The sequence below is a fragment of the Rhinopithecus roxellana genome, chromosome 10 (assembly GCF_007565055.1).
Source record: "Rhinopithecus roxellana isolate Shanxi Qingling chromosome 10, ASM756505v1, whole genome shotgun sequence".
Classification (NCBI taxonomy): Eukaryota; Metazoa; Chordata; class Mammalia; order Primates; family Cercopithecidae; genus Rhinopithecus; species Rhinopithecus roxellana.
The window spans coordinates 97,072,911-97,087,587 of record NC_044558.1 but is presented as its reverse complement, the minus strand read 5'-3'; positions in this window follow the sequence as shown (position 1 = coordinate 97,087,587).

Genomic DNA, 14,677 nt, shown 5'->3' with positions numbered 1-14,677 from the left:
GTGGCAATGGAAGCGAGGGATTAGAGTGAAGGAAGAGGCCACAATCCAAGGAATGCAGGCAGTTGCTAAAAGTGGGAAAATGCCAAGAAATGAATTCTCCTTTCAGAGCCTCCAGAAAGAATGCAGCCCTGCTGATATCTTTTTCTTTTATTTTGTGAGACAGGGTCTTGCTCACAGAACTGTCACCCAGGCTGGAGTGCAGTAGCATTATCATAGCTCACAGCAGCCTCGACCTCTAGGGCTCAAGGGATTCTCCCACCTCAGCCTCCTGAGTAGCTGGGACTACAGACACACACCACTATGCCCAGTTGACTTTTATTATTATTATTATTATACTTTAAGTTACGGGGTACATGTGCAGAACGTGCAGGTTTGTTACATAGGTATACACATGCCATGGTGGTTTGCTGCACCCATCAACCCATCATCTACATTAGGTATTTCTCCTAATGCTATCCCTCCCCTAGCCCCCTACCTCCTGACAGGCCCCGGTGTGTGATGTTCCTCATGCCCATGTCTGGTTGATTTTTAAAGGTTTTGTTTTGTTTTGTTTTTAAGATGAGAGTCTCGGCTGGGCACAGTGGCTCATGCCTGTAATTCCAGCACTTTGGGAGGTAAGGCAGGTAGATTGCTTCAGCCCAGGAGTTCAAAATCAGCCTGGGCAACATGGCAAAACCCCATCTCTACAAAAAAATACAAAAAATTAACTGGGCATGGTGGCACATGCCTGAGGCTGAGGTGGGAGTATTGTCTGAGCCTGGGAGATCAAGGCTGCAGTGAGCCACGATCACGCCACAGCACTCCAGCCTGGTGGATGGGGTGAGACCCTGTCTCTAAAAAATAAAAGAAATGAAGGTCTTGCTATTTCTTTTCCTAGGCTGGTCTTGAATTCCCAGGCTCAAGCAATTCTCCTGTCTCAGCCACCGCAGTTGCTGGGATTACAGGCACAAGCCACCATGTCCAATCCTGGCAACATCTTGATTTTAGACTTCTGATCTGTACAACTGCAAGAGAATAAATTTATGTTGTTTTAAGCCACTAAATCTCTGGGAATTTGTGGCAGCAGCTATAGGAAATGAATATAAAACCCAGCCTCCATTTGGGCTTTAAAAACATATCACTATAATGCCATTACCCAGTATGTTCCAGGTGCTTCCCAAGCATTGTGTCATTTTCTCATTCACTCAGCTCATCCAATAAACTATGTTTGTTGCTCTCCTGGGCACTAGCCTAGGAATCTGGGGTCCATCAGTGAACAAAATGGAATCACTGTCCTTGAAGAGCATTCAATCAAGTGGGAAATACAGTAAAAAATATGTATAATATGTAAATATATTTAAAATCATATATGGTAAATATATTGCATTTAAATGAATTGATAGGCCGGGCATGGTGGCTCACGCCTGTAACCCCAGCACTTTGGGAGGCTAAGGCCAGTGGATCACTTGAGGCCAGGAGTTTGAGACCAGCCTGGCCAACATGGTGAAACCCCGTCTCTACTAAAAGTACAAAAATTAGCCAGTCGTGGTGGTGGGCGCCTGTAATCCCAGGTACTTGGGAGCCTGAGGTAAAAAAGTCGCTTGAACCTGCGGGGGCGGAGGTTGCAATGAGCCAGGATCATGCCACTGCACTCCAGCCTGGGTGACAGAGTGAGACTCTGTCTCAAAATAATAATTAATTAAATGAATTAATATTGGTAAGGGCCTTAGAACAAGATAGACACTGATATGTATCAAATAAATGAAATATGATGTCCAATTGTGAAAAAGAGCTTGGGAGAAAAACAAAGCAGGTTAAGGGCAGAGTAATGGAGGAGGCCATTTAGACAAGTGGTCAGGGAAGCTTCTGGGTGAGATGATATCTGAGCAGAGGAATCACCATGACAACCCCACCAGGGAGGTGTAGAAACCCTGGGATCTGCCTGGTTCATTCAAACTGGCCTCCCCACTTAGGAACTGTGAGGTTATGGGTCAGGTACTTCTTCTGAGACCCACTGTCTTTCTCTCTGTGTCACCCAGGCTGGAGCGCAGTGATGCGATCTCAGCTCACTGCAACCTCCTTCCTCCAGGCTCAAGTGGTCCTCCCACCTCAGCCTCCTGAGTAGCTAGGATTACAGGTGCGTGCCACCATGCCCAGCTAATTTTTGTATTTTTAGTAGAAACGGGGTTTCACCATGTTGGCCAGGCCAGGCTAGTCTCGAATTCCCGACCTCACGTGATCTGCCCACCTTGGTCTCCCACAGTGCTGGGATTACAGGTGTGAGCCATCACACCCGGCCGAGGCCCACTTTCTTTCTCTGTAAAATGGATATGAAAGTGATAGTGCTTGGCCGGGCATGGTGGCTTGAAAGGGGCATGAAAAGGGGAAGTTTGGCCAGGTGTGGTGGCTCACACCTACAGTCCCAGCACTTGGAGGCCAAGGCGGGTGGATCACCTGAGGTTGGGAGTTCAAGACCAGCCTGACCAACATGAAGAAACCACGTCTCCACTGAAAATACAAAATTAGCCGGGTGTGGTGATGCATGCCTGTAATCCCAGTTACTTGGGAGGCTGAGGCAGGAGAATCACTTGAACCAGGGAGGCAGAGGTTGTGATGAACTGAGATTGCACCATTGCACTCCAGCCTGGGCAACAAGAGCGAAACTCCATCGTAAAAAATAAATAAATAAATAAATAAATAAATAAATAAATAAATAAAAATAAAAGGGGAAATTTGGACCCAGAGACAAGGGGAAAATGCTTCCTGAAGGTTGGAGTTGTGCTGCCACAAGCCAAGGAGCACCCAAGATGGTCAGCAAACCACCAGAGCTAGGAGTGAGAAGTGAGGAGCAGATTTGCGTGGCCTTCTGAAGAAACCAGTAACTCGATTTCGGACTTCTAGGCTCCAGAACTGTAAGAGTAAATGCTTTTGGTTTAAGCCTCCTGGTTTGTGGCACTTTGTTACAGCAGCCATGGGAAACGAATGCATCTAACATGATCATTTCATCGGCTGTAGAAAATGAGGGTCAGAGCAAGACTAGAGTCTGAACCTAGTTCAGCTAGACCTCAGGCCCCACACATGGGTTGTTGGCCTTTCTAGCCTTGGAGGTGACAGTTTGGAGGTGCCACTATATGCAGGGAATGGTGTTCAGAGGACTCAAAGCTTCAGCCACTTGGGCCAGGGTGTCCAGGGTTGGATATGGAAGTCAGGTATCTGGGACTCCTGACAAAGCATCGCTCTGGGTGGGTCAATAGGCACCAGCAGCCGGGCAGTTGAGGGATCTGTGCCCCTGTGTGGAGTTGGCTAAAGCCTCCCTTCCTCTACCCATCCCTTCATATAACCTGCTTGCAGGATCCAGGTGTTCCCTGGCCTCTGCCAGGAGTGTATTCACCTGACTTTGCCTTTTATTCACTACGATCACAGGTAACACACTGACCCTTGCTGGGCCTCAGAATCTCAACTCTTGGTGGGGCGCAGCAGCCCATGCTGGTAATCCCAGCACTTTGGGAGGCCAAGGTGGGTGGATGACTTGAGGCCAGGAGTTAGAGACCAGCCTGGCCAACATGGCAAAAATGTGTCTCTACTAAAAATACAAAAATTAGCCAGGCATGGTGGTGTGCACCTGTAGTTCCAGCTGCTCGGGAGGCTGATGGACAAGAATCACTTGAATCCAGGAGACGGAGGTTGCAATGAGCGAAGATCACACCACCGCACTCCAGCCTGGGTGACGGAATGAGACTCTGTCTCAAAAAACAAACAACCAAAAGAATCTCAACTCTTAATATGGAATGATTAAATGTTCTATAAGAAAGGATTGGTTAGATCAATTGGGAATATGCATATGATGTCCCTCCTAGATAGTTCTCAGTGATCCTCATCTCCTGATGTTCATGCCCTGTGGAGTCTCTTCACACAATAAATAGAACTGACCTGTGTAACCACTAGGATATCACAGATATGACAGCATGTGACTTCTGAGGCTAGGGGTCATAAAAGACACTGAGGCTGCTATCTTGCTGTCTCTTGGATTTCTCATTCTGAGGGAATCCAGCTACCATGTCATGGGGACATTTAGGACGTTTAAACAGCCAGAGAGAGAGGGCCACACGGCAAGAAACTGAGGCCTCTTGCCAATGACCAGCACTAACCTATTGCCATGTAAATGCACCATCTTGAAACTGGATCCTCCAGCCCCAGGTAGGCCTTGATTGATTGATTGATTGATTGATTGATTGAGCCAGGATCTCGTTCTGTCTCCCAGGCTGGAGTACAGGGCACCATCTTGGCTCACTGTAACCTCTGCCTCCTGGGTTCAAGTGATTCTCATGCTTCAGCCTCCCAAGTAGCTGGGATTACAGGTGTGCACTACCATGCCCAGCTAGTTTTTTGTATTTTTAGTAGAAATAGGGTTTCACCATGTTTCCCAGGCTGGTCTCAAACTCCTGGCCTCCAGTGATCTGCCTGCCTTGGCCTCCCAAAGTGCTGAGATTACATGCATGAACCACTGTGCCAGGCCCCCATTCAAGCCTTCAGATGAGATCACAGCCATGGCCATCATCTGGAGTGCGACCTCATGAGACACTCTGAGCCAGAGCTGTCCAGCTGACCTGCTTCCAGATTCCAGGCCCAAAGAAAATGTATGAGATAATAAATGTTTATTGTTTCAAGCTGCTAAATTTTAAAGTAACTTGTTATGCAGCAGTAGATAACTTTTATATGCTGCCATAAAAATATTATAAAATCTTGCACTAGTACAGAAAGATTTTTATAAAATATTAAGTGGAAGGAAAAAAAAAAGGCCACCAAACAGTATAGGACAGTAGACCCCATTTTTGGAAGAAAAATATGAAGAGTTAAAAAACTCTACCAAAAGGAAAAAAAAAAAAGAGGGCATCAATGGAGAGATGGAGAAGCTTTGTTTTTGGATGGGAAGACTCAGTATGGTAGAGTTGACAACCTCTTGAAATTAAATTAAATGGAAATGCTATTGAAATCCCAACTTGATTCTTTTGAGTGTAGGGATCTTTGCAACAGATAACTGGACAAGCTAACATTTGTTGGGTATATATGTGCATTGCATCACGTGACAATCACTCTTTCATCTTAATTCCACCATAGGAGAAAGTCTCTCTTTATTTAATTTTTCTAATAGTAAGGAACTGCTGTTACCTGTTCCCCTTCCCATTTTACTTATGAGGTTTCAAGAGGGGACTTGTCTGAGATCCTGGAAACCATGGAGGTGGGATGACATCAGGTATGTTTGATGTTTACATGTGTGCCCTTGGGCCTCCTGCCACGTGGCCTCCCCACTGTGCTCTGGTTTCCCTAAGTACCAGCCCAAGGACACACGGATAGGAAGGGTGGAGCTGGGGCACCAGTCCAGTCTGCCTGACTTCAGAGTCCTTGGTCTTAATCACTAAACCGCCCAGAAAAGTAACCGTGGGAGAAGAGACCTGCACACTAGGAAAAGGAAGATTAAAGGGAAAGAATCTGTTCTGCTAAATATTAAAACACATGACTGGCCGGGCGCGGTGGCTCAAGCCTGTAATCCCAGCACTTTGGGAGGCCGAGACGGGTGGATCACGAGGTCAGGAGATCGAGACCATCCTGGCTAACACAGTGAAACCCCGTCTCTACTAAAAAATACAAAAAACTAGCCAGCCGTGGTGGTGGGCACCTGTAGTCCCAGCTGCTCCGGAGGCTGAGGCAGGAGAATGGCGTGAACCCGGGAGGCGGAGCTTGCAGTGAGCCGAGATCCGGCCACTGCACTCCAGCCTGGGCGACAGAGCGAGACTCCGTCTCAAAAAAAAATAAAAAAATAAAAAAATAAAACATATGACAAAGCTGTAGAAACTAAAACAGAATCGGGCCAGGTGCAGTGGCCTACGCCTGTAATCCCAGCACTTTGGGAGGCCCAGGTGGGTGGATCACCTGAGGTTAGGAGTTCTAGATCAGTGTGACCAATATGGCGAAACTCTGTTTCTGCTAAAAGTACAAAAGTTAGTTGGGCATAATGGTGTGCACCTGTAGTCCCAGCTACTCTGGAGGCTGAGCCAGGAGAATTACTTGAACCCGGGAGGCGGAGGTTGCAGTGAGCCAAGATCACACTACTGCACTCCAGCCTGGGCTATAGAGCAAGACTCCACCTCAAAAAAAAAAAAAAAAAAAAAAAACAGAAAAATAAGCCGGGCACAGTGTTTCATGCCTGTAATCCCAGCACTTTGGGAGGCTGAGGTGGCTGGATCACCTGAGGTCAGGAATTCGAGACCAGCTTGGCCAACACGGTGAAACCCCGTCTCTACTAAAAATACAAAGTTGGCTGGGTGTGGTGCTGCATGCGTATAATCCCAGCTACTTGGGAAACTGAGGCAGGAGAATACCTTGAACCTGGAAGGCGGAGTTTGCAGTGAGCCAAGATTGCACCACTGCACTCCAGCCTGGGCAACAAGAGCGAAACTCCATCTCAAACAAACAAACAAACAAAAACAGAATGGGTGCTGGCCTAGAAAGCCACAAATGGATGAATGGAGCGCAACATTAAGTCCAGGAATAGACTCAAACACACAGGAAGTTTGGTGACCGATAATAGGAGGTAGGTATCTGTGAAGCGTGGAGTAAGAGTGAGTTAACCAACTGTTCTGCTGCCACTGGCTAGCAAGTAAATGCAGATCCCTACCCCACTGCTAGTCTCCAAAATTAATTCCGAATGAGTCAAATAGTTAAATGTTTAAAAAACCTTCAAAAGTTGCCAGGCGCGGTGCACCACTCTCGCCTGTAATCCCAGCACTTTGGGAGGCCGAGGCAGGTGGATCACGTGAGGTAAGGAGTTCTAGATCAGTGTGACCAATATAGCAAAACCCATCTCTACTAAAAACACAAAAATTAGCCGGGCATGGTCGTGGGTGCCTGTAGCCCCAGCTACTCAGGAGGCTGAGCCAGGAGAATTACTTGAACCCGGGAGGCAGAGGTTGCAGTGAGCCAAGATCACGCCACCACACTCCAGCCTGGGCTACAGAGCAAGACTCTGTCTCAAAAAAAAAAAAAAAAGGGCCTGGTGTGGTGGCTCATGCATGTAATCCCAGCACTTGGGGAGGCCGCCAAGGTAGGCGGATCACCTGAGGTCAGGAGTTCAAGACCAACCGTGGCCAACATAGTGAAACCCCATCTCTACTAAAACTACAAAATTAGCCAGGCGCGATCGGTGGGCGCCTGTAATCCCAGCTACTCAGGAGGCTGAGGCAGGAGAATCGCTTGAATGCAGGACACAGAGGTTGCAGTGAGCTAAGATCACACCACTGCACTCCAGCCTGGGCAACAGAGTGAGACTTGGTCTCAGAAAAGAAAAACAAAACAACAACAACAACAAAAAAAACCTTCAAAAGTTATAGAAAGTCTGTGTAATTTTTAATATGAAGCAAGGGAGGGAGATGAAGCAGCATTTCTAAACATGACTATAGCCATATAAAAATATGTTATAAAGCCAGGTGTGCTGGCTCACGCCTGTAATCCCAGCACTTTGGGAGGCTGAGGTGGGTGGATCACCTGAGGTCAGGAGTTTGAGACCAGTCTGACCAACATGGAGAAACCCGTCTCTACTAAAAATACAAAAACTAGCTGGGTGTGGTGGCGCGTGTCTGTAATCCCAGCTCCTAGGGAGGCTGAGGCAGGAGAATTGCTTGAACTCGGGAAGCGGAGGTTGCAGTGAACGGAGATCAGCCTGTGCAACAAGAGTGAAACTCCGACTCAAAAAAAAAATGTTATAAAACCACACACCACTATAAAGAAATGGTAATGCAAAAACCATAAAGGACAAAAAAAAAAAAAAAAAAAGGAAATAGATTTAACTACAAAAGAGCTTTTGTTTTTGTTTTTGTTTTTTTAGCGTTAGACGCTTGTTCTTTTGCCCAGGCTGGTACAGTCATAGCTCACTGCCACCTTGAACTCTTGGGCTCAATCAATCCTCCCGCCTCTGAAACTGCCTTTGCAAAAATTACGCTGAGAAAACTATGACAGTGAAAGAGACCTGACCTGACTGACCCCATCTTGCTTCTAACCTCCAAACTGTCCATGTTCACTCCTGGGTGTAGGCCAAGTTAACTTTGGGAGGAATTTAGTTTATATTTTAACTTTGTCAAAGTTTAACTAAGATGTTAATAGCCCATTTTCCAAAACAAACCCCCTTCCTGCCTGGGGACTAGACTGCCTTTGCAGGACTATCAAATTATTATAGCTACCAGATTAGAAATTACGGTTTAGGAGTCGTGCAGCTGAAGGCTGCAAAATTCTAAATCTCCCAAATTGCTCCTGGGGATGACATCACTGTTATAAAACCTAACATCAGTGCTTGACATATTTTGCAGACCTCGCACTCGATGGACCAGCTGGCACCACCCAAATGGATAAACAGTTTCATCTGATCTGTGGTCCCGACCCAGAAACTGACCCAGCACAAGAGGGCAGCTTCAACTCCATATGATTTTGTCTCCAACCTGAACAATCAACACTCCCCTACTTTCTGACCCCCTACCCACCAAAGTACCCTTAAAAACCTTGATCCTGGCCAGGCGCAGTGGCTCACTTCTGTAATCCCAGCACTTTGGGAGGCTGAGGCAGACGGATAACCTGAGGCCAGGAGTTCGAGACCAACCATGGCCAACATAGTGAAACCCCATCTCTACTAAAAATACAAAATTAGCCGGGTGTGGTGGCAGGCGCCTGTAATCCCAACTACTCAGGAAGCTGAGGCAGGAGAATCGCCTGAACCCAGGACACAGAGGTTGCAGTGAGCCAAGATCGCTCCACTGCACTCCAGCCTGGATGACAAGAGCGAAACTCAGTCTCAAAAACAAAACAAAACAAAAAACCCACAGAAAACAAACCCTGAACCCTGATTCTCAACTCGTTCACTGCTGCAATTCCCCTGACTTGATAAATCGGCTCTGTCTAGGCGGCGGGCAAGGAGAACCCACTGGGCAGTTGCACCTCAGCCTCCTGAGTAGCTGGGATTACAAGCGCAAGCCACAGCTAAAAAAGTTTTCAGACCTCTGTAGGACAGACAAATTGGGGAAAGTATTTGCAACAAAGGGATAACACACATACATATAAAGAGTTCTTTCACGGCTGGGCACGGTGGCTCATGCCTGTAATCTCAGCACTTTGGGAGGCCGAGGTGGGCAGATCATGAGGTCAGGAGTTCGGACCAGCCTGGCCAATATAATGAAACCCTGTCTCTAGTAAAAAAAACAAAAATTAGCCAGGCGTGGTGGCGTGCGCTTGTAATCCCAGCTACTCAAGAGGCTGAGGCAGGAAAATCGCTTGAACCTGGGAGGCAGAGGTTGCTGTGAGCCGAGATCATGCCACTGCACTCCAGCCTGGGTGACAGAGTGAGACTCCGTCTCAAAAGAAACAAAACAAAAAGTTATTTCAAATTAATAAGAAAAATGACCAACACACCTCAATAGAAAAGTGGGAAAAAAAGAATAAGCACTTTACAAAGAAATAAATATAAAGCCCAATGGACATGAAACTTTGCCATCTCCTTATCAGGGCTTGGACTAAGGTGGGGAGAAGGGAGGATGCAAAATTTAAGGAGGCTGTCACTCTCACGCCATGTGAGTACAAAGTGAGCATCTGAGGGTAAGTGCCTCCTTAAATGTGTAAATTGTTAGAGCCCTGCTGAATGGCAGTCTAGCAAAATGGATCAATATTTTAAATGTGCAAACCCTGGCACAATGATTCCATTTTTAGGAACTGACCTAATGAAAGCAATCAGGCAAGTGTGCCAAGAAACACATCTAGGATATTTTTAATATCAACAAATTAGAAATGGCAGGTAAATTCAACCCTATGGACTGACTTTAAAAATTGTTGCTTCTGCCGGGCGCGGTGGCTCACGCCTGTAATCCCAGCACTTTGGGAGGCCGAGACAGGTGGATCACGAGGTCAGGAGATCGAGACCATCCTGACTAACACGGTGAAACCCCGTCTCTACTAAAAATACAAAAATTAGCCGGGCGCTGTGGCGGGCGCCTGTAGTCCCAGCTACTCGGGAGGCTGAGGCAGGAGAATGGCGTGAACCCGGGAGGCGGAGCTTGCAGTGAGCTGAGATCTCGCCACTGCACTCCAGCCTGGGCGACAGAGCAAGACTCCGTCTCAAAAAAAAAAAAAAAAAAAAAAAAAAAAAAAAAAAAAAAAAAAAAAAAAAAAAAAAAAATTGTTGCTTCTGGCTGGGCATGGTGACTCAACCCTGTAATCCCAGCATTTCGGGAGACCAAGATAGGAGGAGCACTTGAGCCCGGGGACCCATCTCTCCAAAAAAAAAAAAAAAAAAGAGTAAAAATTAGCCAGGTTGGTGGTGCATGCCTGTAGTTCTAGCTACTCAGGAGGCTGAGGAGGGAGGATCACTTGAGCCCCAGGGGTCAAGGCTACAGTGAACGGTGATTGCACCACTGTACTCCAGCCTGGGCAATAGAGTGAGACCATGTCTCAAAAAAGAAAAAAAAATTGTTACATCCAGGTACACTGGTATCCTGTGTAAAAAGGATGCCATCCTGTAGTCCCAGCTACTTGGGAGGCTGAGGCAGGAGAATCGTTTGAGCCCAGGAATTCGAGGCTTCAGCGAGCTATGTTCACACCACTGCACTCCAGCCTGGGCAACAGAGCAAGATCTTGTCACTAAATTAAAGGAAAAATAAAAAGGATGTCACTGTTCTATAGTGGTCGTGGAAAGAGGCTCACTTATACCATATTGGTATAAGTGAACAGAGGAACCAACATATGTCACATGATACTCTTTTTGTCACCTGCCTGTGTTTATGTTCACATTTGGAAATATTTGCCCAAAGTAATGGTCCCTATTTCCTGGTGGTGGGATTAATTGCAGGGGATTCTTACTTTCTTCTTTATGCCTTCTGCATAAATACTTGAAATCCTTAAATACTGCTTAATACTTGAAAAAGTGATTAAAACTAATTTTGTTTGAGAAAGAGAGTGGGAGTCAACCTGTTATTCTGTAACTTCCTGGCCCCACCAGGGTTGACTCCTGCAGGGAATTCTCCAGGTATTTGCCCTGGCCTGACTGTATTTCAGAACTACCAGGAGGTCGTTTTGTTTATCAGTCACCCAGTGGGGTCAAAAGGACCCTTTTACAATTCCAGCCAAATAAACAAGAGTTGCTTTCAAAGGTCTAGGGCCTTGCATTACTAGGATCAGTGAGTTTTGGACTTCAGGGTAGTGGAAAGGGCCTTGGTCCCACAGGGCTCTCTCTGTGCACTTAAATTTCCCTAACTGTAAAATGGACAGATTCAACCATATCAGTGTTTCTCAACTTTTTCTTTTCTTTTCTTTTGAGACAGGGTCTCGCTGTGTCACCCAGGCTGGAGTGCAATGGTGAGATCTCAGCTCAGTGCAGCCTCAACCACCCAGGCTCAATCAATCCTCCTACCTCAGCCTCCCAAGTAGCTGGGACTACAGGCATGTGCCACCATGCTTGGCTAATTTTTTGTAGAGATGCGGTTTCGTCATGTTGCCCAGGCTGGTCTCAAACTCCTGGGCTCAAGAGATCCTTCTGCCTCAGCCTCTCAAAGTGCTTCAGTTACAGGCGTGAGTCACCGTGCCTGACCGACTTTTTCTTAAACTCACTCTCCTTTTTAATAAAGATAAAATTCTACACCCTTCCTAGTGGGTATCTTTCTCCTTATTCCAATAGCCAAGAAGATACTGTGGAACTTTACTTTCTGTAGATTATATCATGAAAACAATAGTCCCCCAAGCTCATTTTCCAAAATTAAATAATAATTCTGAGTATGCTTGTTTGCACACAGCACAGGACTTTTTGAAGCCACAGGCCACCTCCAGTCCTGGTCACTGATGCCCGGAGTCCTTATCTGGCTCTCAATTAAAAGCTGTAGTGTAGTGACTGAGTACCCCAGTTCTGGACACAGCCTGGGTGAGGGTCACCAGATAAAATACAGGGTGTTCTGGGGAGGTGGGTCACGCCTGTAATCCCAGCACTTTGGGAGGCCAAGGTGGGTGGATCACTTGAGGTCAGGAGTTCAAGACCAGCCTGGCCAACATGGCAAAACCCTGTCTAAACTAAAAATACAAAAATTAGCTTGGTGCGGTGGTACATGCCTGCAATGCCAGCTACTTGGGAGGCTGAGGCACAAGAATCACTTGAACTTGCAGTGAGCCGAGACCACACCGCTGCACTCCAGCCTGGGCAACAGAGCAAGACCCTGTCTCAAAAAAAAAAAAAAAGTACACACACACACACACACACACACACACACACACACACACACACACACAGTGTCCTGGAATTTATTTCCAGATCTGGCAACCCTAACCTAGGTTCACATTTGGGCCTCTGCTTCCAGGAAGTGTGACTATGAGCACAATCTGTCTTTCCTTTTTTCTTTTTCTCACCCTCTTTCTCTTTCTTCTTCTTTCCTTCTTCCCTCCTTGCCTGCCTGCTTTCTCTTTCTTTCGTTTTTCTTTCTCCCTCTCCTCTCCTCCACTCCCTCCTCCTTCCTTCCTTTATTCCTTCCTCTCTCCTTTTCTCTCTCTTTCTTTCTTCCCTAATTGTGTCAACTGCATCAATCTTAATTTTAACTATGCAGCTTGATGAATTTTTACATATGCATAAACTCCTGCAACCACTACCCAGATTAAGGAGCACATTTCCAGCATCCCAGGAAATTTTCTCATGCCTCTTACTGGTCAGTATCTCCCCCAGAGGTAACCACACTTCTCATAGCCTCTGTTATTGTCAATCAATTTTGTATGTTCTTGAATTTCATAAAAATGGAAGTATGCAATATGAGCTCTCAAATGTCTGGCTGCCGCTTCTTAACCTAATGACTGAGATTCATTCAGGTTGCTATATATAACAGTATTTTTCCTTTTCATTGCTGTATAATATTCCATCATATGATTTTTTTTGGGGGGGGTGGGGTTGTTTCCTGAAAACACCACAATTTGTTTATCAATCCTCTGTCTCATAGATATTTCGGTTGTTTCCTAAGGGTCCACTAAATGAACATGCACGTTTGTTCATACACATGTGTTGGGGCCATCTTCACAAATATTCATAGTTTCTCCTGTAACCTGCTGATTATATCATTCAGCCAACCCCTTCAGCACAAAGCTCCTAACCCAACCCCTCCTCCTTCAAAGTGCCTGTCTCTGGTCTTGGCGGGAGGCATACTTCCAGCCTGTGGGCTGGTCACCTTGCAGGCTATAACCCCTTATAAGAAATAAGGTCTCTTCTCCTCTCTGAATGTACACACTTGTGATTTTTTTTCTAGTTAACAGGGGCTATGAACATTCTTACAGAAGCCTTTTATCTTTTGATTGATGTATGTTTTCATTTATCTTGGGTATATACATAGGCGTGGGCATGATAGATATTAGGATAGCCATCTTTAACTTCAGTGGATGCTGGAGCAAGTTTCTGAATTTTAGCCCTGAAGTAGGGATGATAATAACAGCACCTGCCTTATAGGGCTATTTCAAGATTCAAAGAGAAAATCTGGGTAAGGCAGGGTGCGGTGGCTTACGCCTATAGTCCCACCACTTTGGGAGGCTGAGGTGGGCAGATCACCTGAGGTCAGGAGTTCAAGACCATCCTGGCTAACACGGTGAAACCTCGTCTCTACTAAAAAAATACAAAAAACTAGCTGGGCGTGGCGGTGGGCACCTGTAGTCCAAGCTACTCGGGAGGCTGAGGCAGGAGAATGGCGTAAACCCGGGAGGCGGAGCTTGCAGTGAGCTGAGATCCGGCCACTGCACTCCAGCCTGGGCGACAGAGTGAGACTCCGTCTCAAAAAAAGAAAAATAATGAGCCAGGCAAGGTGGCATGCACCTGTAATCCCAGTTACTCAGGAGGCTGAGGCAGGAGAATTGCTTGAATTTGGGAGGCGGAGGTTACAGTGAGTCGAGATGGCACCACTGCACTCCAGCTTGGGTGACAGAGTGAGACTCTGTCTCCGAAAAAAATAAATAAGAAAATCCAGGTAAAGTATTTAGAATTGGTACACCAAAATTTATAAAACGTAAATTATTGCTGGGATGGCAGTGGGGAGCCTGAAGATATCGGGCTTTCATGAATGTTGAAGTGCTCCCATGACAAATTAAACACACAGGGAACTTTATAAGGGTCACATGATATATAAGTGATACTTGACTATTGTATTGAAATTCAAACTAGTTAGATATAAAATAAAAAGTGGGTTTCACCCTATCCATTTTTTATTATTGAAGAAAAAACAATAATGTCAGAGTGTGGTGGCTCATGCCTATAACCCTAACCCTTTGGGAGGCCGGGGTGGGATGATTGCTTGAGGTCAGGAGTTTGAGACCAGCTTGGGCAAAATAGCAAGACCCTGTCTTTACAAAAAATAAATATTTTGACTGGGTGTTATGGCATGAATCTGCAGTCCTGGCTAGGCCAAAGCCGAAAGATTGCTTGAGCCCAAGAGTTCAAGGCACCACTGCATTCTGGCCTGGGTGATAGAGTGAGACTCTCTCTCTCTCTCTCTTTTTTTTGAGACAGAGTCTCACTCTGTCGCCCAGGCTAGAGTGCAGTGGTTTGATCTTGGCTCACTGCAAACTCCGCCTCCCAGGTTCAAGTGATTCTCTTGCCTCAGCCTCCCGAGTAGCTGGGATTACAGACATGTGCCACCACGGCCAGCTAATT